Raw genomic sequence first — 25,497 nt, forward strand, 5'->3', positions numbered from 1 at the left:
CTTTGCCCCCTCCACACACCCCCTTCTTAAATATACCAACTCTGAGATCGCACTACAGTGCCGAAAACAAAGTAATGGAAGCGGCCAAGCAAATTCTTTCCCTGGGAAAGAATTCGCTTAAAAGCCGCTTCGCTATTTTGCCTTTTCGTTGTTTTAAGTTCGACCAAGACGCATTCGATAGAATGCATCTTCGGTCATCTAATAGGAACCCATTTATTCATATTATTGTCATAAATTTCATAATATAAGCCTCTGAATACATAATCTGTCTGAATTACATTACATATTTGTTTAGGCTTGTATTTTTCAACCAGTTCCTTTCTGTTCTATCCACTTTTGAGGTGACTTTTTTTTTTACCTCACCTTTTGCTACAGGTCTCTCAGCAGTGTTCTTGTGTACTGCTGTCTGCACTTCTGTGGGTTGTGTACTGTGTTCCTTATATTTCTCAAAATGGGTCCTCTTTTTCCAGGGTAGATTGGCTTATCAGAACTCTGGTTGATGGTGCTCAGCAGAGTTGTGACTCGTACACAAATTTTTGACCAGATGTACTGTAGTGTTTGCAGTGAATACTGTGGTGTAGCTGAATTTAACATTTTTGCTCTTTAAGTATCTTCATTTCTCGAATGCCAAAAAAAAAAAAAAAAACAAAATACCAGAGGCATACACTTTAAGTTGAAAGGTTTTATTGCCAAGTGTAAAAGGAGAGTAAATTTTGTATTTTATACTCAGAACTATAACCTGATGTGCTTGCTACATGTATTTTTAATTAAGTCATCATTGCATTATAAAATGGTGTACTAAATGACATGCTGTTCACATTGTCTAGAATTTGTTTATTTACAGTAATAAAGTTTTTAATACATTTTAAGATATATACCCCGGGATTCATGAAGCTCGGCGCAAGGCCGGCGTAAGGGCTGCGCCGGCGGTGCAGTGAATAGCCGGCGTAGTAGCGCCATATGCATATTAATGAGTGCGCCGCAACCACAGACACGTGCGTAGTGTACGTGAGCGAGCCCAAGTAGGATGCGTCCGGAGGTGTGTCTAAGCTGGCATGCGGTGAGCAACCTAATGTGCTGACTGCCACGGTCTGCCCATAATAGTAATGGCAGCAGCCAGGGCCCGTGCAGAATGAAACGCACGTATAGTATGCAACATAGTACCCGTCCCAACTAAACGGAGAAGCAAATACAACCCACGAAGGCTTAAGTGTACCCGTCCAAGGAGCAAAGGATACGCATGAGACCGCGTTTGTCCCGCAATGCACCGTCAGTGGTTATACTCAGAGAAGGTGTACCGCAGCATGTCAGCGCGCCGCACCGACATAGGAGTAGCGACTAAGGTTACCACCTGTCCCACTTTGCGAGGGGCAGTCCCTCTATGGGCAGTTGTGTCCCGAAAAAATATTAAAATGGCAAATGTGCTAAGATTGTAGGACATAATGATATCCCGTATTTAATGTAATGGTTGCATGAATTGGTTATGTCTGTAACTGAAATACCTAAATGTCACAAGAAACAGAATAAGCAACCAAACTGCCACAACAATAAGCTTTTATTTAGGCAAACAAGGAAGTTCTATGCTATATAGTGACCGTGTGTATGTGTCGACCAGTAAAATCAGATGAGAGTCCCGGAAATATCCCACCTTGGCAACTGGAAAGGTGGCAACCCCAGTAGCGACATGGGCATGGTCACCAGGGTTACCAGCTGTCCCAATGTGCCATGGACAGTCCTCATTGGACAGTTGTGTCCCTGCAAAATCGAAAAATGGAAAATGACTTGAGATTCCCTGCCAAAAATATTCCATAATATACATGTAATAGTAGCATAAAACATATAATTTGTATATGAAACACATACATGGCATAAGAAACTGAATAAGGAACCCAAATGCTAACAAAATAAGCGATAGTATGGCAAACAAGTGAAGTTCTGTCAACTCCACTTGCCGTGGGTATGTGTTGTCCTGCAAAATCCGAAGTTTCCACAAAACATGTCCCACTATGGGCATTGGAAAAGGTGCCAACCATAATGGTCACAAGCAGTAGTGAGAGTACATAGCCGGGTAGCTGTGTTGACATAACAACAGGAAGGAACCAAGATACCTTAAACACAGGCAAACATGTGCATAGCAACATATCCCACACCCAGCAACGTCTGTCGCATACACTGGATGGCGTATGTTGAAGTGTGATATCCAGAAGCAGAACCCATGCATTCAGATGTAATACACAATAGCCTCATTGTAGCATGTAAGTCCCACCCATGTACACCTGTGCACCCAAACCTGCTAGCATCCGTGTGCAGCTATACACCTACACACAATGTGCATACCTGAAATGTGGTAAGATGTTTGTGTTAGGCAGTGCCACGCTGGCAAATACATTCCCACATGTCACCAACCCACCTCAGGTACAGATATGGAAATGGCTGCATGTGAATGTGTCTGCAGAATGTGTACATCCCGCATGTGGTATGTACCTGCCCAAACCATATAGGTTTGCATACGACACGGTGCACATAACTGTACACATGTGGACAAGTCGGGTTGTTGAACCACCGCACCGATGATTAGCTATGCAGAGAAGTCGAACATATAGCGGAACATGTGCCTACCAAACAGGACGTCCTAACAGGGTGCTACAGGCAAAGAAGGGGAAGGTGGACATTACATGTGGAGAGTAGCGTTGCCGGACGCCAAATACACACGGTCAAGGTAAAGGACGGAACAACATGCATATGGCGGATGGATGATGTTCAAAAATATATATAGAAACACATATGAAGTGCCAGTTTAGACTCAAATACTATATAATGCATTGAATTGTACCGCATAATATGGCAGTAGAACTGATCATGCATGTAATTGGTGAAGCTAAGCTGTAGTGTGATGGAATTCTGACCCTGGCAGTAACCAGTACAGCAGGCTTATGTCTCTCAGCATTAATTATCTGCTGGGTTACAGAAAAATAAATGTATGTACATGCATAACATCACCCCTTCCCCTGAGGAGGATGGCCTTGTGAGCTCCATCGAAGATAAGAGTACAACTCCTTACCAGAGAGACAAAGCAACGTATTAAGAAATGAACTGACTACTGTATCGGAACAGTCCAGGGTCCTTGAAACAGCTACAATCACAGAAGGACACTGTAGTTGACCAGGTGCCTTGCAAGGCTGTGTTATTCTCATGGGAAAACTTTTTAAAAGCACGACCTCAGCACCCACGTATGTATAGACTATTGCGGACCATAGTGATGGAAATGCCCTGTGACCGACCACGTCAGTAAGGTGGGCAAAAGCTGATTGTAAACACTATATAAAGAAATTGCTTACTGTATAGAGTCAGACAAAACTCTCATACTTGGACTGTATATTATTTTGCCTGCCTGTGTACACTACTAAAACGTTGTGAACCCGAGCCTCCTTTGTTATTGACTGTCACTTAGAAAAGCCTACTGATAACTACAGTCTGGTTTTAACAACTTATTTCACATTGTGATCCTTCTTAGCCGGAATTCCCTTGGTAAGCTACAGGTCAGAGTGCATGGGTGGTTAGACATCTGCGCAGGAGAATTTGCCTAAATGGTTCTTCTTGAATGAAAAGACCTCAGACTGAATTGTTGTGTGTAAAGAGGCTGTCTACTGTCTGATCTGTGGCTGAAAAGCGGAAAACTGGATCCCAAGAAGAAAACGTGCACTCATAAACAGGAGGCTCAGGTAAGGAGGGTTTGCCTCTTTGTGTCTATTGTAGATCAGGGACCAGACTACATTGTATTTCTGTTAACAGTTGTGATAGCAGGTGGAAGACCAATCCAAATAGTGTTAAATCTGGACATAGGTCAGGGGAACACAGAGTAGAGTAAATAGTCATTGTAGACACTACAGTGGATACAGGAAAGGAGATACCACGTGGTACGAGAAGGTACGTAACTGTCGTGTAGAGGATATGGGAGATTAGTGAACAAACACATCATGTGATCCGTTTGACGGGTGACGTGAAGTATATGCAATCGCAGAGAGCACATAATGTGAGATAGTCTGCAAAATGGGGTAATAAATATGACATTGATGGTATATTAGACAAAATATAGTTACTGAAACATTGTAATCTCTGAAAATGTGATGCACATGTTCTAGGGTAACCACCTGTCCCACCCTGTGAGGGACAGTCCCTCTTTGGCCAGTTGTGTCCTGCAAACAAACCGAACAAATGGCAAATGTCCTGATATCTCAGGACAAAGATTTCCCAGATATCGTTTCAAATGGTAGCATAAAACAGTAATTTTGTATCTGGAACAACAAAATATCATAATAAACAGAATAAGCAACTGAAATGCTACAAGAATTGGTAGCTCTCCTGGCAAAAAGTGAAATCCTGTCCTATGTACTGGCCGTGGGTATGTTTTTTCCTGGCAAATTACACGTTCCGAACACTAATGTCCCACATTGTGCATTTGAAAAGGTGGCAGCCCTAAGATGTGCAGGCAACAAAACAGCGACAATTGGGTATCCGTCAAGCACATAGGTGGATTGAGGTAGTGAACTGAAGGGAACAGAACACTACAAATGCGAAAGCATCATACGTGCACAGAGAAGATCATAATACAGTAGTAGCGACAGCCCCCCCCCCTACCACCTCCGATACCACATCCAGGATATGAAGCGGGAGGGCAGGCTAGTCCCCACACGTTATCCTGTGGCAACAGAGGTATCACAACGACCAAATGTAACAGAAGCTATTGAAACCACATCCCGAACTCGTAACATACCTAGGGACACTCGAGTAAGAAGACAGTCACTAGAACAGAGTGAGGATATCTGTCAGTTAATTGAAGTACCGAACCGTCATGCAGGACAGGAAGGCCAGGACCCAACCCGTGAGTGTATAGACCGTGGACACCAGAAGATATCTGTAAAGTCACAGAGGGAATTCCCCATCTACAAAGTAATCGCTATTCACCATGCAATACCCCTGTATCTTCTGATTGGAAAACAAAGGGGGAATGGCGGATGGTACAGGATTTACAAGCTGTAAATCATGTAATAATACCTAGGGTACCGATGGTGCCAGACCCACACACAATATTGAATGCTATGAACACGCCACAGAAGTATCTTACCGTGGTACATATAAGCTATGCTTCCTTTGCAATACCTATACATCCAGATAGTCCGTATTGCTTTGCATTTACATTCAGGGTAACAGATACAGCCATACCCGGCTATCGCAGGGATACTGTGAAAGTACAACGATATTCCCACAGGAGATGGCTAGCTACATTCCGGTGTTTACTCCACCCGGGGCCAGTCAAGTTCTACTTTATGTGGATGATATTCTGCTTGCGGCCCCTACCCAGCAGCAATGTATGGAAGATACAATAGCATTATTGAGATATTCAGCAGAACAGGGACATAAAGTAAGCAAGCATAAATTGCAACTACAGAGAATACAGGTCAAGTACCTGGGATATGTGGTATCCAAGTAGGGTAGAACATTACATGACGATAGGAAGGTAGCAATTTCACAAGCACCCAAGCCAACTACCAAGAAGGGAATGAAGTCCTTTCTGGGCCGACTAACATTTGTCAAAGCTGGTTACCAAACAATGCTTTGGAATCCGCTGTATTGTCTGCCTTAATCTTTAATACACCTATGGCAGCACAACACATACTACACTGGATTACAGTAGCAGAAACAACTTTCTGCAGACTAAAACGCTTGATAGCTTCAACATCTGTATTAGGTCTGCCGAATAATCATAACACATGTTGTCAGACCGTAGATTGTAAGCGGAGATATATGACGTCAGTCTTGATGCAACAGCATGGAAGTAAGCTACTCTCCATAGCTTACTACTCATTACAGTTGGACACTGTGGCATGGTCAGTGCCACATTGTGTACAGGCAGTTGTTGTAGCACCCATGGCAGTACAGGCCCCGGCCTTAATGTTATTATACCACCCTCTCACTGTGAGAATGTCTCATGCAGTCGCGATCATTCTGCTGCAAGAGAAGATAGCATTCCTGACATTTGTCTTGTTTGACCATACCACTGAGTCAACCTCATATGGTGATTGAACGTTGTACAACATTAAACCTATCAACGTCACGTCTGACACCTGTGTATGGCACACCACACAGTTGCCTATACGAAATGGATGAAATAACTACACACAGACATGATATCACTGATATACCCTTAGATGATGCAGAGGTGACAGTTAATGTGTACGGATCATGTAGACAGAGTCCTACAGGAATGAATCAAGTAGGTTGTGCAGTAGTTATTGATAATGAGATTGTAGACGCCTAACCCCTGCAGCATAACGTGTCTGCTCAAGCAGCAGAATAGATAGCCTTAACACGTGCTTGTACGGTAGCGAAAAACTGATGTGTGGACATTTATCCCGATAGTCAGTATGTTGTCTGTACAGTGCATGTTTATGAGCAGCAGTGGAAGAATAGGGGAATGATAACATCCACCGGTAAACCGATTAATCATGCGCAATTGATCTTGAATGCATTAGATTCCATTCAGTTACCCACTAAAGTAGCTAATTGTAAATGTGCAGGTCATAGAAAGCAACAGGATAACAGTAGGAAAGGTAAGGCATGAGCTCATGCAGCTGCAAAACAAGCAGCCTCACAGTTGGAAAGTGTTTGTTTGAATGAGGAATGACAATCCTCAGACATTCTAGATGTAGTAAGGTTACAAACAATGCAAACATCAACTACGAAAGCAGAAAAGCCGACGTGGGTATGACGAGGAGCAATCCTTGAAGACGGACTGCACATATCCACAGTGAGAAAGCCAATATTAACGTCTAATGTAGTCAGATATGCGGCTTTGTGGAGCCATGGGTATAGCCATGTCTCAACAGGGGGGATGGTACATTTGGTTAACAGAATACCCCTAACATACGGAATTAGGAACCACATACAAACATCATGAGCAGCGTGTCACATTTGCAGTAGATATCATGCACAGGGAGCATTTAAACCGAAGGGAGTGAGTTTACCTACACCACCATAACTGTTCCGTACTATTTGTATGGAGTTCATACATCTGAATAAATGTGAAGGGAAGAAATACTGTTTAGTGATTACACATATATATAATCAGAATGGGTAGAAGCATTCCCAACCATGAATCCGGATGCAGCAGCAGTGGCAAAGGTGCCAGTAAAATAAAGTATCCCTAGATCTGGCATACTGTAAAGAAGCTACAGTGACAATAGAACACATTTAGTGAACCAGACAATCACGCAACCTGGGGATTATTTTGTATTTCCATGAATGTAAATTGCATGTACAACCCACAGTCAGCATGACTGCTGGCTGTACAATGGGATCCCGAGAAATAAGTAGAGGAGGTTGGTGGGTGACACCCAGACGAGTTACATTTGCTGTCTACCTCTAGCATTGCTGAGCATGACAACAGTTCCAAATGTAAAGTGTTGCACTCATCAAGTAGTATGTGGAATGGCATATCATGTGCCAGAGTGGAAAGCTGTCATGCCTGCAGAGCCGGAGGTCGATGGCTCATTAGCAGGTGACATGAGAGGATTGTTAACCAATAACACTGTTTTGCAGTTAAAGTCTTTTACAGATAAAGAGCAAGTGAAGCCGGACGATAGCTGACACCAGTATCCTGTGTGTATGTCACTGTTATCCAAAGAAGATAATTGGCAAGTGGAAAGTGTGAAGGTCTGTACCAGGTACTGTTGGCAACGCCTACTGCAGTAAAGTATGCAGAGAGGTCGTCCTGGGTTCACCTCACAGTTTTCAAACCGTAATGGATATCTAGTCTGATCTACATCTTGTAGCTGCCATAGCATACAGCCTGAATCACCGGCCAGACTGTATAACAATACAAAGCAACCCCAAAGACATTTGGTTTACTGTCATAATGATTATACACCTATTAACCATGTTTGTGTTTACTTTACATTTGCTGGGACCTTACCTGCATATAACTACACGGATACAAATAGAGATACGTGATGAACTGGCCACAGAGTGTCTTCCACACTTCAAGAAATACCTAGGCATGACGCGTGTGCATGTACAGACTATGAACATTTTAAATTGCTGTGTTTGTACTGCCATACCTACATCATATGGAGGACTTCCGATGTATGGTGTCCCCTTGGGGATAGATTGAGACTTGTGAATATTTACACTTTGATACAGGTTCTGTGAGATCACAGGACAAAGTGGCACTGTACTTACCTGTTACACAAAAAGTAATTGTATGTTGTCATAAACATGATACAGTTCAAGTTGGTGGGAGTATTTGTAACATAACTGTGTCTTACAAATGTCATATAACAGCCAAAGATCACAGTACTACTTGTAGCACCATTCATTATCTGTATTGAAGCTTCATGAGAACAACGTGGAAGGATGTGCAGAAACATCCTGAATTGTATAAACAGTCCTCTGTTATAGACAGGAAGATGTTACATGCAGAGGTAACCCGCATCAGTAGTAAAGTAGAATATTATGTTGTTTGTGGGAAAAAAGCATATCAATGGTTACCTGAGAATTGGTCCGGCAGTTGTTGTTTGGGTTATCTGGCTCCAGTCACATGACATACTGCACAATTGCCTCTGGGTACGAAACGAACTATAACACATATAGCTCTAAAAACTGGGAACACAGTCGAGAAACCTACTAATCCAGTGGGTGAAATGGAAGCTGTTCTGACATTCCAGTCTTCTGCAAGAGATAAAGGAATATCGATTCATATGGACTTGAGTGACATCGTCATAACCTGGGCTGGAACACTCCCAGCTTGTGGAGTAGTGAAATCAATCAGGGAACAGAGGAAGTTGTCAAAACCTGTCGGAGGAATGATGAATGTGACATTCCACTCTTGAACTTGTGACTGATGAACTGGATGCAATGAGAACTGTTGTGTCACAAAATGTAATAGCGCACGACTGCACCCTGCCGGCGAGAATTGGTACGTGCGCGCTTATTAAAGAAGATCGCTGTGTCCAAGTACCACATAAAAAGACCAAAATCAACGCCCACCTAGAGGTAATACAGCAGGTGTCATCCATGGCGGAACCAGGCCCAAACCCACTGACGAACCATTTCCACAAACCATTTGGTGGATGGGGTTCAGTCATACTGAATATCATGATTGCCATTTGTGGTGTTCTGCTCATATTGGGAGCATGTGTCTTATGGATACTTTGCATGTAAGTATTAGTCAGGGACTCTGTCGTATCTGTACCGAGACTATGTATCAAGACCTGTAGTGGTATTTGTCAATACAAAATGCAATCCTTCTTGAAATGTACAACAAATTACTTGCCTAGTTAAACGCGTTCCAGAGAGGAAGAGGCTAGGGAATGAAATAATGTTGTATATGTTTCTGGATAGAATAGAAGCAATCAAAGGAGGGAGAATGTTAGCAAAAGACATATTTAAACATATATATGACGTGCTACTTTAGAAGCAAATAGTGTATAATGCATATTTTTCTATCTTACAATATGGCAGTAGAGCTTATCATGCATGTAATTGCCTGTAGTGTAGCTGCAGTGTGATTGAACCCTGACCCTGGCAGTAACCAGTGCAGCAGGTGTATGTCATTCAGCATTAGTCATCTGCTCGGTTAGAGAATAATAAATGTATGTACAGGTATATCTGTCATCCTTCCACTGAGGAGGATAGGCTTGTGAGCTCTATCTAACACAGAGTACAGCTGCTCACCAGAGAGACAAAGGAACCTAGTAGGAAATGGAGTGACTGACCGGATCTGGACAGTGTTGCAACCGTGACAGAGCAGAATTTACCGAAGTACATTCTAATTGACTATGTGGCTCGCAAGGCTGTGCTATTCTCATGGGAAAACATTTAATAAGCATTACCTTAGCACTGTTGTAGGAATACAATATTGTGGACTATAGTGATGTAAATGCCCTGTGACTGACCACATCATTAATGTGTGCAAAAGATGATAGTATACACAATGCTCATACAGCTGTAACATGTATAGAGTAAAACAAAAGTCTAAACTTGTACTGCATAGTTCTTTGCCTCCTGCTGCACAGTAGTAAAACGTTATTAATCTCAGCTTCCTGTGTTATTGACGGTCAGTTTGAAAAGACGAATGAGTGTTACAGTTTGATTTAAACAACGTTATTGACAGATGTGTATGTTCTAGCATGGGAATAGGTCAAGCCAACCATCACAATGTCCATGTACCACATACAAACAGCCAGTAACACGCAGTAGTAGTGCATGAAGGCATACACGACTGTGGGAATAGTACAGGACATATGGCACATGCCAAGTGCAGATGCATGACACAAACCCCAGGATGGGTGTCCCTGCAAAGAGGAACATGTGCCAACCACACCTCCCACAGATGTACGGGCAATAAAAACACATGGCAAACACACAGAAACACTACCGTCCAACACACGACTGCAACGGAGCCTGGTCAGACACCAACATGAAGCATGCACAAACAGGGACTTGTGTAATGTTTGCCTTAACACCCCCCCATAGGCCAAAGAAGAATAGAAAGAACATATGCATGTAATGTTGTGAAGGATGTGTGGTAGTCCTCAGTATCACAGTGTTAGGGACACAGATACACTGTCATCAACTGTGACGTATGTGCACTGTACACAGCATACCTGCATGTAATACAGAGGACAATCATGTGCCACAGAAATATACACTGGAGAAAGAGGATAGGGGATAGACAAGTGTAAATGTGACAAACTATGAATATAGGTTCATACGTCCATAGGTAAAGGGTAGGCCATCGTCCCAGGTTCAGCCATAACACTACACCATAGTTAGGATGACTTTGCCAACCTTCTGTGCTTCAGATAAAATACTCATGATATTGCTGTACCTCCGTCAAGCAGTGATAATGATGTAATCCCTGGCCTATACCTGCAATTCTCCATCCAATGGACAACATACCCGAACAAGGCTAGGAAGGATCTCTGTCTCACATGTACTGTGATGTAGATCCACAGCATTGTGAGTGTCTGGGTGATATATGTGTCACTCAAACACATCCCATTAATGACCGTGACAAGGTTCATGTCACCTGCCCTAGTGGTTCTGAGGGATGCAGATACAGTAGGTGAAGCATACACATGACATATGGGTTGACATGGCCTCGTATGTCAGGCACAGGTCAACACTAAACAGCAGGTATGTGACTTAATGGGGCAGGGGTCCTACAAGTGGGGCAGCATTACACAAAATGATGTCATCCTGCATCTGTACGACAATTAACCTATGAGGGCTTCCCAGCAGCTGTAGTTGTATGGTTAGATACAGTCTGAATGGGGCAATGTAGTAAATCATAGGTGTAACACGTAATGGGTACAAGGAGACAATGACCTAGCCTGATGTAGATGTGAATCCCTGCACAAACAGGTGGGCAATTTAAAAGTCCCACAGAACCACGATAGCAACGTGTGTGTTGAACGAATGGTGACCGACAAACTCTGTCCCCTGATCCCTGGTAATCACCCCTGTACTCAGTGGACAGCCACCTATATGCTGGACAGGGGTGACCTTGTACTTCTCGACAGGTATGTTGTTGCATTACTTAGCATTTAGCTGTGGGACATGTCCCTGACAGCAGGTATGCATATCTGGGAGGCCCCTTCGAAGGATATCTGTGTCAGATGTCCGTCCCACTATGGCACCTGTTTTGCAGTCATCTACAAACAATGTTGCCCATAACACCCCTGTGTGTGCCTGTACCGTGGAAATGTAGATGTATGACAGGAGTGGACCCACGGAAGGGCCCCATGGGACACCACTTGCGACAGGCAGTAGGTCTGACATGCTGCCAGCAACTATGACCGTGTGGGTTGTGTCACATAGACAGTTTACAACACATTCTGTGATGTGCGTGTTCACATCCCAGCCAATGGGTTTATCAACGATACCTGAGGGGGGTAATGTGATGAAGGCCTTTGCCAGGTCGAGGTAGGCTGTATGGACTGCAAGACCCCCATCAATGGCCTCAGTGACTGTCCCGAAAATGTCAACCATGCTTTAAAGGCATGAACGGCCCCTGAACAAGACAAACCGTGTTGGATGCAAAGTATGTATGTCCCCTATGCGTTCATGTATGAGCCGCAGTATGATCCCTCCCCATGTCTTTGCAGATAGGTCTCCTCATGGTAATGGGACAGTAATAACCAGGCTCAGTGGAGGCATTGGCCCTGTGACGTAGGACTACAGTTGCCATGCGACACAACCTGGGTACGTTAGCTGAGGTGAGGCTACAAAGAAATAGCTGTCCTAACTGTGGGTCTAATTCCTCAATGAGATAGTGGAGTACACAGTCGGGTCACCAGCTGGTCTCATGGATGCTATGTCCACTACCCTGGAGAGAGCATGTCCCACCCGTGTGTCACAGAACATTTGGTGACCACAAACCGCTGGTACAGACATCTCCTCATGTGTGTGGGAGGGTGTGGAGATGTCCTCACTGGACTTGTCAGCCCGTATGTTGGCAATGTGTGTATGTTGAGTAAACTCCACCTCTTTGTGAACCCAGTCAGAGCATATGTGGGAGTGACCTCCCAGGTGTTGAGCATAGCAACTGAAGGTGGTATGATTGTCAGCCAGGTCCATGTAGGTATATCTGTGGAATGTGCCCTGGACCATGGCATGACAGTGTGTAACTCTACACATATGATGACCAAGGGTGTCATACCTCATAAGGTGTCTGCTCCACCTTGTAGTAGCCACCTCCTCGTGTTGTACATCCTGTGTATGGCTGGGGTACACCACACTGGATGCTTGGCATTGGTACAATGAACCACAGTTGGGTAAGTGAATGCCTGGTTCATGCAGTCCTGTAGGTACTGGTAGATGGCAAATGTGATTGATGCAGTGGCTGCAGTACTGTCGACCACTGGCTCAGGGTCCTTAAAGGAGACCACAGTAGTGTGCAGAATTGTGAAGTCTGCCTCTGAGCAAGCAATGTGTATGGTAACTGGCAACACTCACAGCAACTGATGCCAATAGCAGAAGCCAAAGTCCAAATAACATAGATTAACTTCTGCATGACAATATGTCTTATCATACATGTATTGACACGTGTCTGCTAATTACAATTGCAAATGGCCGGTAAGACTGGCCTAAAGTTCCCGTGATTTACACAGTCTGGAGGTGTTGTTCCGATAATAAAGTGGCAATACCTCCCAATCGTGACCTCTGGGTATTAAAGTGGTTGTTAACCTGCAACATTGGATGTACATCATTGGGTTCTGGTGTCGGAAAACATGGTTCTTGTAGCACTACACAGTATGGGTAGTCAAGCAGACATCCGCGATTGTTGAACACACAGCATCAGTGAAACCCACTGCTCACAAGGACACAGTCCGACAAGCTCTACACTTTACATATGCACAGTGGTGTCCATTGTAGGACCCAAAAATTGTCTAAAGACCAGCGTGACGCCTTATTTCATCACCTACGTGAACTCATTGTCGTCACCACGTCACAGGTACACATATGCACCGCAAGCAATATATAATGTTGATGATAGCTGTCCATGAAAAGTAGCACATATGCACAGAAATACCCAGGGTACCGGGTCCATAGAACTGCGTCCACATCACAGTCCCGCACACATGAAGGATGTGTAATGGGTACTGTCGATTGTTGCAGTCAAGGGATTCTGGGTATGTAGACTCTGGGCTCGGTGTTGTTTCGCAGGCAATCCTTTGTCCCGCCCCGTAGGAGGGATGTGTGCGTAGCACCTGCCTTACTCTCCGCTAATAATGCAAAGCATCCACCGGAGAATGCTAAATGCAGGCGTGAAAAGTGTACAGCCCTATACCACTGTCCAGTAGGCAATTCACATGGATGGACAAGCGTAACAAGAATCGCCCGTAACTGCAAACCCGTGGAATTACACAGCCGCAGTAAGGCATTACACAGGTAATACACATAGGGACTACACTTGGAATTCCCCATACAAGTAACGAGACCCAGATGAGAAGGTCCAAAGCAAAACTGAGGTACTGTAGAAGCGGCCGGTGACCACACCAGAGCCCACCAGGAATTAAATGCAGTCACCATAGTTTATTGCAGCGCTTTTCGCCTTCATAAGCAGACTTCAGAATATACAATGCAGTTAAATGTACTACATTTAAAACCCGTAATTGGCCAGTAAATAAGATGTGCTAAGTATTCATTAAATGCCTTAAAGAACAAGCTAAAAAGTCTACGGGTCACAGATTGCACACAGTGAGTAAATCAGACATTGCTTCAACATGTACAGTCTTCATGAAAATAATACTATATGTATTAATATGACAGAAGACCCAACATAATGTTTACCAAGTGTCTGAGTGTATCGTTACATATATATGTTCTAGGGATTGTGCCAATACATTAATAGAAGTAGAGACACCTAGTAATCTAAATGAACCCTAATATATAGAGATAAACACTATGAGTATGACTAATGTAAACTATATCAATGGAATGTAAATATTACAAACGTGGTAATGTAAATATTCATTCACAAGTTTAGTTGAATAAAGCAATTCAGACATCCTTGTCAAAATACTGCAACAAGGCCAGCCAGGTGCTCTGTCACATGTACTGGGATGTTGTTCCACAGCATAGTGAGTGTCTGGGTGATGAATGTGTCCCACCAGCACATTCTATTAATGACAGTGCCAAGGTGTACGTCACCTGCCCTTGTGATTCTGAGGTATCTAGATTCTTTAGGTGAAGCATAGTCATCAAATCCGGGTTCGAACTGGCCTTGGATGCCAGGCACAGGTCACCTCTGGGCAAGTGGTATGCGACGGTATAGGGATGGAACCCTTTCAGTTGGTCAGCATAACACATATTCCTGAGACCCTGCATCCGTTTGTGGATGAACTGTCGGGGCCTTTCCAGCTGCTGCAGGTGTTGGGTCACAGACATTCTGAATGGGGCATTGTACTCAATCATAGGTGTAACACGTAATGAGTACAAGGAGACAATGACCTACCCTGATCTACATGTGAATCCCTGCACAAACAGGTGGGCAATGTAGAAGTCCCAACGAACCACGATAGCAACGTGTGTGTTGAACGAATGGTGACTGACAACTGCTGTCCCCTGATCCCTGGTAATCACCCCTGCGCTCAGTGGACTGCCACCCATATGCTGGACAGGGGTGTCCTAGTACTCCTCGACAGGTATGATGTTGCATTACCTTGCAGTTAGCTGTAGGCCATGTCACTGACAGCAGATATGCATATCTGGGAGGCCCCTTTGAAGGATGTCTGTGTCAGATGTCCGTCCCACTATAACACCGTTTCGCAGTCATCTACAAACAATGTCGCCCATAACACCCCTGTGTGTGCCTGTACTGTGGAAATGTAGATGTATAAGAGGAGTGGACCCAGGGAAGAGCCCTGTGGGACACCGCCTGCGACAGGCAGTAGGTCCGACATGCTGCCAGTAACTATGACCACGTGGGCCGCGTCACATGGCAGTTTACAACCCATCCTGCGATGTACGTGTTCACATCCAAGACGATGGGTTTATCAATGATACCTGAGGGGGGTGATGTGTTGAAGGCCTTTGCTAGGTCGAGGTAGGCTGTATGGACTGCAGGACCCCCATCAATGGCTTTGGTGACTGTCGCAAAAACGTCAACCATGCTTTAAACGCATGAACTGCCCCTGACCAAGCCAAACCGTGTTGGATGCAAAGTATGCAGGTCCCCTATGCCTTCATCTACGAGCCGCAGTATGATCCCTTCCCATGTCTTTGCAGATAGGTCTCCTCATGGTAATGGGACAGTAATAACCAGGGTCAGTGGAGGCATTGGCCCTGTGACGTGGAACCACAGTCGCCGTGCGACACAACCCGGGTTCATTACCTGAGGTGAGGCTACAAAGAAACAGCTGTCCTAACTGTGGGTGTAATCCGTCAATGAGATCGTGGAGTACACAGCAGGGTCACCAGCTGGTCCCATGGATGCTATGTTCACTACCCTGGAGAGAGCATGTCCCACCCGTGCGTCACAGAACATTTGGGGACCACAAACCGCCAGTACAGACATCTCGTCATGTGGGGGGTAGGGTGAGTAGATTTCCTCACCGAACCTGTCAGCCCGTATTTTGGAAATGTGTGTATGTTGAGTAAACTCCACATCATCGTGAACCCAGTCAGAGCATATGTGGGAGTGACCTGGCAGGTGTCCAGCATAGCAAGTGAAGGCTGTATGATTGTCAGCCAGGTTCATGTAGATATATCTGTGGGCGTGCCCTGGACCATGTCATGACAGCCTGTAGCTCTACACATATAATGACCAAGGGTGTCATACCTCACAAGGTGTCTGCTCCGCCTTGTAGTAGCCACCTCCTCTCGCTGTACAGCTTGTGTATGGCTGGGGTACACCACACTGGATGCTTGGCATTGGTACAATGAACCACAGTTGGGTAAGGGAATGCCTGATCCATGCAGTCCTGTAGGTACCGGTAGGCGGCATATGTAAGTGATGCAGTGGCTGCAGTACTGTTGACCACTGGCTCAGGGTCCTTAAAGGAGACCACAGTAGTGTTCAGAATTGTGAATTCTGCCTTTGAGAAAGCCATGTGTATGGTAACCGGCAACACCCACAGCAATGGTAGTCAATAGCAGAAGCCATTGTCCAAATAACATAGATTAACCCGGCATGACAATATGTATTATCATACATGTATTGACCCGTGTCTGCTAATCACACTTGCAAATGGCCGGTAAGACCGGGCTAAAGTGCCCATGATTTACCTAGTCTGGAGGTGTCGTTCTGACAATAAAGTGGTGATACTTCCCAACCGGGACCTCTGGGGATTAATTAAAGCGGTTGTTAACCTGCAACATTGGATGTACAACATTTGGTTCCGGTCTCGGAAAACATGGTTTCCGTAGCACTACACACTATGGGTAGTCAAGCAGACATCCGCGATTGTTGAACACAGCAGCAGTCAAACCCACTGGCCACAAGGACACAGTCCGACAGGCTCTACACTTTACATATGCATAGTGGTGTCCATTGTAGGACCCAAAAATTCCATTCATTGAATGCCTGCTAGCTTCCTGCATCACCCACGTGAACTCATTGTCGTCACCACGTCACAGGTACACATACGCACCGCAAGCGTGTTCAATGTTGATGATAGCTGTCCATGAAATGCAGCACATATGCACAGAAATACCCAGGGTACCGGGTCCATACAACTGCGTCCACATCACAGTCCCGCATTTACATGAAGGATGTGTAATGGGTACTGTCGACTATTGCAGTCAAGGGAGTCTGGGTATGTAGAATCTGGGCTCGGTGTTGTTCGCAGGCAATCCTTTGTCCGCCCGTGGTAGGGATGTGGGCGTAGCACCTGCCTTACTCCCCACTAATAATGCAAAGCATCCACAGGAGAATGGTAAATGCAGGTGTGAAATGTGTACAGCCCTATACCAGTGTCCAGTAGGCAATTCTCATGGATGGACAAGCGTTAACCAAGATGGCACCCACAACTGTAAACCGGTGGAACTACACAGCATGGTAAGGCATAACACAGCAAATATACATAGGGACTACGATTTGACATTCCCCATACAAGTAACACAGAACCAGATGAGAAGGTCCAAGCAAAACTGAGGTACTGTAGAAGCGGCCCGGTGACCCTCAGAGCCCACCGATTAAAGCAGTCACCATAGTTTGTTGCAGTGCCCCGTCTGCTTCATAAACAGACTTCTTCAGGGCTACATACAATGCAGTTAAATGTACTACATTTAAAACCCGTGGTAATGATAAATGAATGTGCTAGTATTCATTAAATGCCTTAAAAGGCGAACAAGCTAAAAAAGGTCTACTCGGGTCTAGATTGCACACAGTGAGTAAATCAGACATTGCTTCAGCATGTACAGTCTTCATGAAATAATACTATATGTATTAATATGACAGAAGATAACATAATGTTTACCAAGTGTCTGAGTGTATAAGTTACATATATATGTTCTAGGGATTGTGCCAATACATTGTAGAAGTGAGACACCTAGTAATCTAAATGAACCCTATTATGTAGAGATAAACACTATGAGTATGACTAATGTAAACTATATCAATGAGATGTAAATATTACAAGCGTGGTAATGTGTGCCATTCACAAGTTTGGATGAATAAAGCAATTCAGACATCCTTGTCAAATACTACATGAGCCCAGCCAGGTGCTCTATGTGTCACATGTACTGGGATGTTGTTCACAACATAGTGAGTGTCTGGGTGATGAATGTGTCCTGGCACATTCTATTAATGACAGTGCCAGGTGTCGTCACCTGCCCTTGTGATTCTGAGGATCTAGATTCTTTAGGTGACATAGTCATGAAATCCGAGGGTTCGAACTGGCCTTGGATACCAGGCACAGGTGCCTCTGGGCAAGTGGTATGCGGCGGTATGGGATGGAACCCTTTCAGTTGGGTCAGCATAACACATGTTCCTGAAACCTGCATCCATTTGTGGATGAACTGTCGGGGCCTTTCCAGCTGCTGCAGGTGTTTGAGTCACAGACATTTCTGGAAGCAGGGGCGTATGCTCAATCATAGGTGTAACATGTGGGTACAAGGAGACAATGACCTACCCTGATCTACATGTGAATTCCTGCACAAACGGGTGGGCAATGTGAAGTCCCAGCGAACCACGTGTAGCGTGTGTGTTGAGCGAATGGTGAGCCTGACAACTGCAATCCCCTGGTCCTGGTAATCACCCTGCGCTCAGTGGACTGCCACCCATATGCTGGACAGGGGTGCTCCTGGTACTCCTCGACCCAGGTGTGATGTTGCATTACCTTGCAAGTTAGCCTTGGCCCATGTCCCTGACAGATATGCATATCTGGGAGGCCCTTTGAAGGATATCTGGTAATCGGATGTCCAAGTCCCACTACTCTTTCCCGTTTGATCATCTACAAACAATGTCGCCCTGTAACACCCCTGTGTGTGCCTGTACTGTGGAAATGTAGACCTTATAAGAGGTGTACCCAGGGAAGAGCCCTGTGGGACACTGCCTCGTTGAGCAATGGGTCGACATGCTGCGGTAACTATGACCGCGTGGGCCGTGTCACATAGCCAGTTACAACCATCCTGCGTTATACGTGTTTCATCAAGGCGATGGGTTTATCAATGATACCACAGGGGGTGATGTGTTGAAGGCCTTTGCTGGAATTCAAGGGTAGGCTGTATGGACTGGGACCCCATCAATGGCTTTAGTGACTGTCTTAAGCGTTAACATACTTTAAGCGCATAGACGCTGACCAAGCCAAACCGTGTTGGATGCAAAGTATGCAGGTCCTATGCCTTCATCTCACGAGCCTATGATCCTTCCCATGTCTTTGCAGATAGGTCTCCTCATGGTAATGGGACAGTAATAACCAGGGTCAGCGGGCATTGGCCCTGTAATGAGTGGTTGTGCGATGCGACACAACCCGAATTACATTACCTGAGGTAAGGGCTACAAAGGAAACAGCTGTCTAACTGTGGGTGTAATCCGTCAATGAGATGATGGAGTACACAGGCGGGTCACCAACAGTCCCATGGATATATGTTCACTACCCTGGAAGAGCATGTCCCTTGTGCGTCACAGAACATTTTGGGTCCTAGCCGCCAGCCTGAGCATCTCGTCATGTGGAGGTAGGGTGAGTAGATGTCTCACAATTTCCCTGTCAGCGTATTTTTGGAAATGTGTGTATGTTGAGTAAACTCCACATCGCCATTGAACCCAGTCAGAGCATATGTGGGAGTGACCTGGCGGGTGTCAACATAGCAAAGTGAAGGCTGTATGATTGTCAGCCAGGTTCATGTAGATATATCTGTGGAGGCGATGCCCTGGACCATGTCATGACAGCCTGTCTCTACACATATAATGACCAGGAATTGTCATACCTCACAAGAGTGTCTGCTCCATGTGGCCAGCCACCTCCTCTAGCTGTACAGCTTGTGTGCTTAGCTGGGGTACACCACACTGGATACTTGGCATTGGTACAATGAACCACAGTTGGGTATTGAGGAATGCCACGATCCATACGGTCCTGTAGGTACCCGGTGAGCTGACATATGTGATGCAGTGGCTGCAGTACTGTTGACCACTGGCTCAGGGTCCTTAGGAGACCACAGTAGTGTTCAGGTATGAATTCTGCCTTTGAAAGCCAGCATGTAGTGACAGGCAGCACACCCACAGCAATGGTAGTCCAATAACTGAAACCATTGTCCAAATAACATAGATTAACCCGGCATGACAATATGTATTATCATACATGTATTGACACGTGTCTGCTAATCACACTTGCAAACATGGCAGTGGAGCCGGGCTAAAGTGCCATGATTTACCTAGTCTGGAGGTGTCGTTCTGACAATAAAGTGGCGATACTTTAACCGGGACCTCTGGGATTAATTAAAGCGGTTGTTAACCTGCAACATTGGATCTTGTGTTTGGTTCGGTCTCTGAGCTGCGCTGGTTTCCATTAGCACTTACACACTGGATAGTCAAGCAGACATCCATAATTGTTGAACTTACACAGCAGTCAAACCCACTGGCCACAAGGACACAGTCAAACAGGCTCTACACTTACATATGCATAGTGGTGTCCATTGTAGGACCCAAAATTCCATTCATTGAATATGCTAGCTTCCTGCATTACCACGTGAACTCATTGTCGTCACCACGTCACGGGTACACATATGCACACTGGCGTGTTCAATGTTGATGATAACTGTCCATGAATGCAGCACATATACCAGAAATACCCAAGTGCCGGGTCATACAACTAAGTCCACATCACAGTCCGCACACATGAAGGGATGTGTAATGGGCGGGTGCTGTCGACTGTTGCAGTCAGGGGTCTGGTATGTAGAGTCTGGGCTCTCGGTGTTGTTTCGCAATCCCTTTGTCGCCCGTGGTAGGGATATTGGTAGCACCTGCCCCTTACTCCCCACTAATAATGCAAAGCATCCACCGAATATGACCAAATGCAGGTGTGGAAATGTGTACAGCTATACCAGTGTCCAGTAGGCATTCATGGATGGACAAGCGTGCCAATAAGATGGCACCCATAACTGCAAACCCGGTTGGAATTACACTGCTGCAGTAAGGCATTACACAGGTATGCACATAGGGACTACACTTGACGTCCCCCATACAAAGTCTGGACCGCCATGCAAACACCGGTATACAGCACTCAATCTGCCAGCAACAGAATGGGGAGCACCCGCTACCATACTGTGGAACAGATGGCGACCTGTGGAACACATACTAATGGCACACCAACAACGCCAACAGGATATGTAAACTATGGCATTCCCACCTATGAAGAAAAACATGCTTAAATGAAGACATAGGTGATCTACATGTTCCGGTGGTGTTATGTTGAAAATACAGTGACGGATGTGACGTATTGGAAGGTCTGAGTTTTATTTGAATCAGTTGCTAGCCTGCATCTTTGGATGTACACCATTTGTTCACAGCTGGAAATCACCTGGTTATGTAGCACCATGTAGAATGGGTAGTCAAACAGACATCCGCGACAGAACATACAGCAGCAGTCAAAAGCACTGGCCAGTTGGACACAGTCCAGCAACATCTAACTTTACATATGCACATTGGTGTCCATTGTAGGACCCAAAATTCCATTCACAGAACCACTGCTAGCTTCAACAACTTGACGATGCATAGCCGTGGCTGCGTCACAGGTTAGACATATGCACATACCAGTGTTTAATGTTGATGATAGCTGTCCATGAAATGCAGCACATATGAACAGAAATACCCAGGGTCCGGGTCCATAGAAAGCGTCCACATCCCAGTCCCGCACGCATGAAGGATGTGTAATGGGTACTGTCGAGGGTTGCAGCCATGGGATCTGGGTATGTAGAATCTGGGGCTTTGTTGTCTGGCAGATAATCCTTTGTCCTGCCCCGTGGAGGGATGGGGCATAGTACCTGCCTTACTCGCTAATAATGCAAAGCATCACGGAGAATGCTAAATGCTGGTGTGAAATGTGTACAGCCCTATACCAGTGTCCAGTAGGCAATTCACATGGATGGACAAGCGTATGACCAAGATGGCACCCATAACTGCAAACCCGGTGGAATTACACTGCCGCAGTAAGGCATTACACAGGTAATACACATAGGGACTACACTTGACATTCCCCATACAAAAAACACAGACAACCAGCTGAGAAAGTCCAAAGCAAAGATGAGGTACTGTAGACACCGTCAGTGACCACTCAGAGCCCACCAGGAATTAAATGCAGTCACCATAGTTTATTGAAGCTCTTTTCATCTGCTTCATAAGCACACTTATTCAGAATACATACAATGCAGTCCAACCTACTACATTTAAAACCCTTAATTGGTCATTAAATTAGATGTGCTAAGTATTAATTAAATGCCTTAAAGGCAAACAAGCAAACAAACTTTACTTGGGTTACAGATTCCACACAGTGAGTACATCAGACATTGCTTCCAAAGGTACATTCTTCATAGAAAAATAAAAATATATGTATATATATGAAAGAAGAACCAACATAATGTTTTCCAAATGTCTGACTGTTTAAGCTACATATATATGTTCTACGGATTGTGCCAATATATTAAAAGAACTACAGACACCTAGTAATATAAATGAACCATAATATATAGAGATAAACCGTATGATTATGACTAATGTAAAATAGACCAACGAAATGTAAAGATTCACAATGTGGTAAAGTAAATATTCATTTAGAAGGTTAGTTAAATAAATCAATTCAGACATCCTTGTCAAAATACTAACACAAGGCCAGCGAGGTGTTTGGCCTCACATGTACTGGGATGTTGTTCCACAGCATAGTGAGTGTCTGGGTGATGAATCTGTCCCACCAGCACGTTCTATTAATGACAGTGTCAAGGTGTACGTCACCTGCCCTTGTGGTTCTGAGGGATCTAAATTCTTTAGGTGAAGCATAGTCATCAGATCTGGGTTCAACATGGCCTTGTAAGCCAGGCACAGGTCACCTCTGGGCAAGTGGTATGCAACTGAATACAGCTGGAATTCTTTCAGTCGGTCAGCATAACACATATTCCTGAGACCCTGCATCTGTTTGTCGATGAACTGTTGGGGCCTTTCCAGCTGCTGCAGGTGTCGGGTCAGATACATTCTGAACGGGGCATTGTACCCAATCATAGGTCAAATGAGTGATGAGTACAAGGGGACAATGACCTCCCCTGATCTAGATGTGAATCCCTTCATGATGATGTGGGCAATGTTGAAGGTCTACCTAACTACGTTAGCAACGTGTGTCGAACGAACGGTGAACAACCCGGGTCCCCAGATCCCTGGTAACACCCTCTGTGCTCAGTGGATTGCCACCTATATGGTAGCTAGGGGTAACCTTGTTCTTCCCGAAGGGTATGACTATGCATTTCCTGGCATTTAGCTGTAGGCCATGTCTCTGGCACCACTTATCCACATCTGTGAGGCCCTCCTGAAGGATATCTGTGTCAGATGTGTGTCCAACTATGGCACCCAGTTTGCAGTCATCTGCAAACATTGTCAGCCATAACCCCCCTGTGTTTGCTTGTACTTTGGAAATGTAGATGCTGAAAAATAGTGGACCCAGGACTGCGTGGGACACCACCTGTGACCGGCTGTGAGTATGACATGGTCGCCAGCAACTATGACCATGTGGTATCTGTGACTTAGCCAGTTTGTAACCCATATGGTGATGTATGGATTCACGCTGTTGACGGGTTTATCAATGATACCTGAGGGGGGTATTGTGTCGAAGGCCTTTGCCAGGTTGAGGTAGGCTGTATGGACTGCTTTACCCTCATCAATGGCCTTGGTGACTGATCCTACAAAGTCAAACACGTGTAAAAGGCATGATCTGACTTTGACCAAGCCAAACCGGGTTGGAACCAAAGTATGCAAGTCCCCTATGTCTTTATCTATGAGTTCCATTATGATCCTTCTCCATGGCTTTGCAGATAAGGCTTGTCAAGCTAATGGGATGGTAATAACCAGGGTCAGTGGAGGCACCATCCTTGTGAAGTGTGACTACAGTCACCTTGTGCTACTACTTGGGTATGTATCCTGAGGTGAGGCTAAGATTAAACAGCTGTCCTAACTGTGGGTTTAATTCCCCATAGAGTTCATGGAGTACACAGCTGGGACACCATCTGGTCCCATGGATGCTGTGTTTACTGCCTTGGAGACAGCATTTCCCACCTATGCTATGAGCAGATGTTCCAGGATCTACAACCTCTGGTATAGATATCTCTCTCCATGTGGGGGGGGGAAAAGTTAGCACCAAACCTGTCAGCCAGTATGTTGGCAATGTGTGTAGGTTCAGTCATCTTCACATCATTCTGAACCCAGTCTGAGCATATCTGGGAGTGTCCTCCCAGGTGTCCAACATAGCTAAAGAAGGCCTTATGATTGTCTGTTGAGTCCTTGTTAATTTCCCTGTTGAATTTCCCCTGAATGATTTCATGACAGCTTGTAGTTCTTCACATATAATGAGCAAGGGTGTGTTACCTTACAAGTATTCGCTTTACTTGTAGTAGCTACCTCCTGTCGTTGTAGAGCTTGTTCATGGCTGGGGTCCACCAGACTGGATGCTTGTCTTTGGTACAAAGAGGCTCAGTTTTGTATGTGATTGCCTGATCCATGCAGTCCTGTAGGTGCTGGTAGGATATGTATATGCGTGATTCAGCTGTTTGAGTAATGTTCACCACTGGCTCAGGGGCCTTAAAGGAGACCACAGTAGTGTTCAGAAGTGTGACTGCTTTTGAGAAAGGCATATGTATGGTAACCGCACCACTGTACACACATGGAACATCATAGCAATAAACCACGCCGGATGTGGGTAATGCTGGACATACCCACGCAGACGGGGTGTCGTTCAGTCCGATGCCTGAGGGACCACACACATGGCCAGCCTTAGGCATAGGCCAATTAGGCAGCCGTCTGAGGCGAAGCTACTATGGGCACCTTTCAAGACTTTATTTGGTGTAGGTAGACCAGGATAGGTGGGGTGATGTGGCGGTGGCACCATGGAGTCCTTCTGCCTAGGGCACCACTTGACCTAAGGCCACTCTGGCGTGGGTAAATACAGCAGTACCCACACCCAGACGCGGGTCATTGCTAGTATGCCATATCATCTATGGCAAGAAACCATATATTCCAGACATAATGGCACAGCATAATGCCTGTCCGGAAAGCGCCAGACCCACGGCACCGGGCGGTGCGTGTACTGCATGAGATGTCCGTTACCAATGTCGACAGTGTCTCGCTTTGTGAAACAAAGTCAACATAGCGATTCAATACTAAACAGCACGGAGAGCCCGATGTCCCGTGCTGAGCTGTTCAACCTGTTCGCCATGTTAAATGTGTGTAGCAGACAGGAACCGCCCAAACTAAGCGGACGGATGTCTGTGGCTCAGTGAAAGCCGCCACGCAATGTT

The 25,497-nt window shown here is 45.3% G+C and overlaps 1 protein-coding gene across 1 annotated transcript in view; it reads left to right on the top strand.

Annotated features, from left to right (window-relative positions):
• LOC122789851 (THO complex subunit 2-like) overlaps nt 1-25,497 on the top strand; it is a 2,067,217-nt gene that overhangs the window by 1,159,266 nt on the left and 882,454 nt on the right. The gene's annotated exons all lie outside the window — the stretch shown is intronic.

The sequence above is a fragment of the Protopterus annectens genome, chromosome 15.part0 (assembly GCF_019279795.1).
Source record: "Protopterus annectens isolate FY-2018-M chromosome 15.part0, PAN1.0, whole genome shotgun sequence".
NCBI classification, from domain to species: domain Eukaryota; kingdom Metazoa; phylum Chordata; order Ceratodontiformes; family Protopteridae; genus Protopterus; species Protopterus annectens.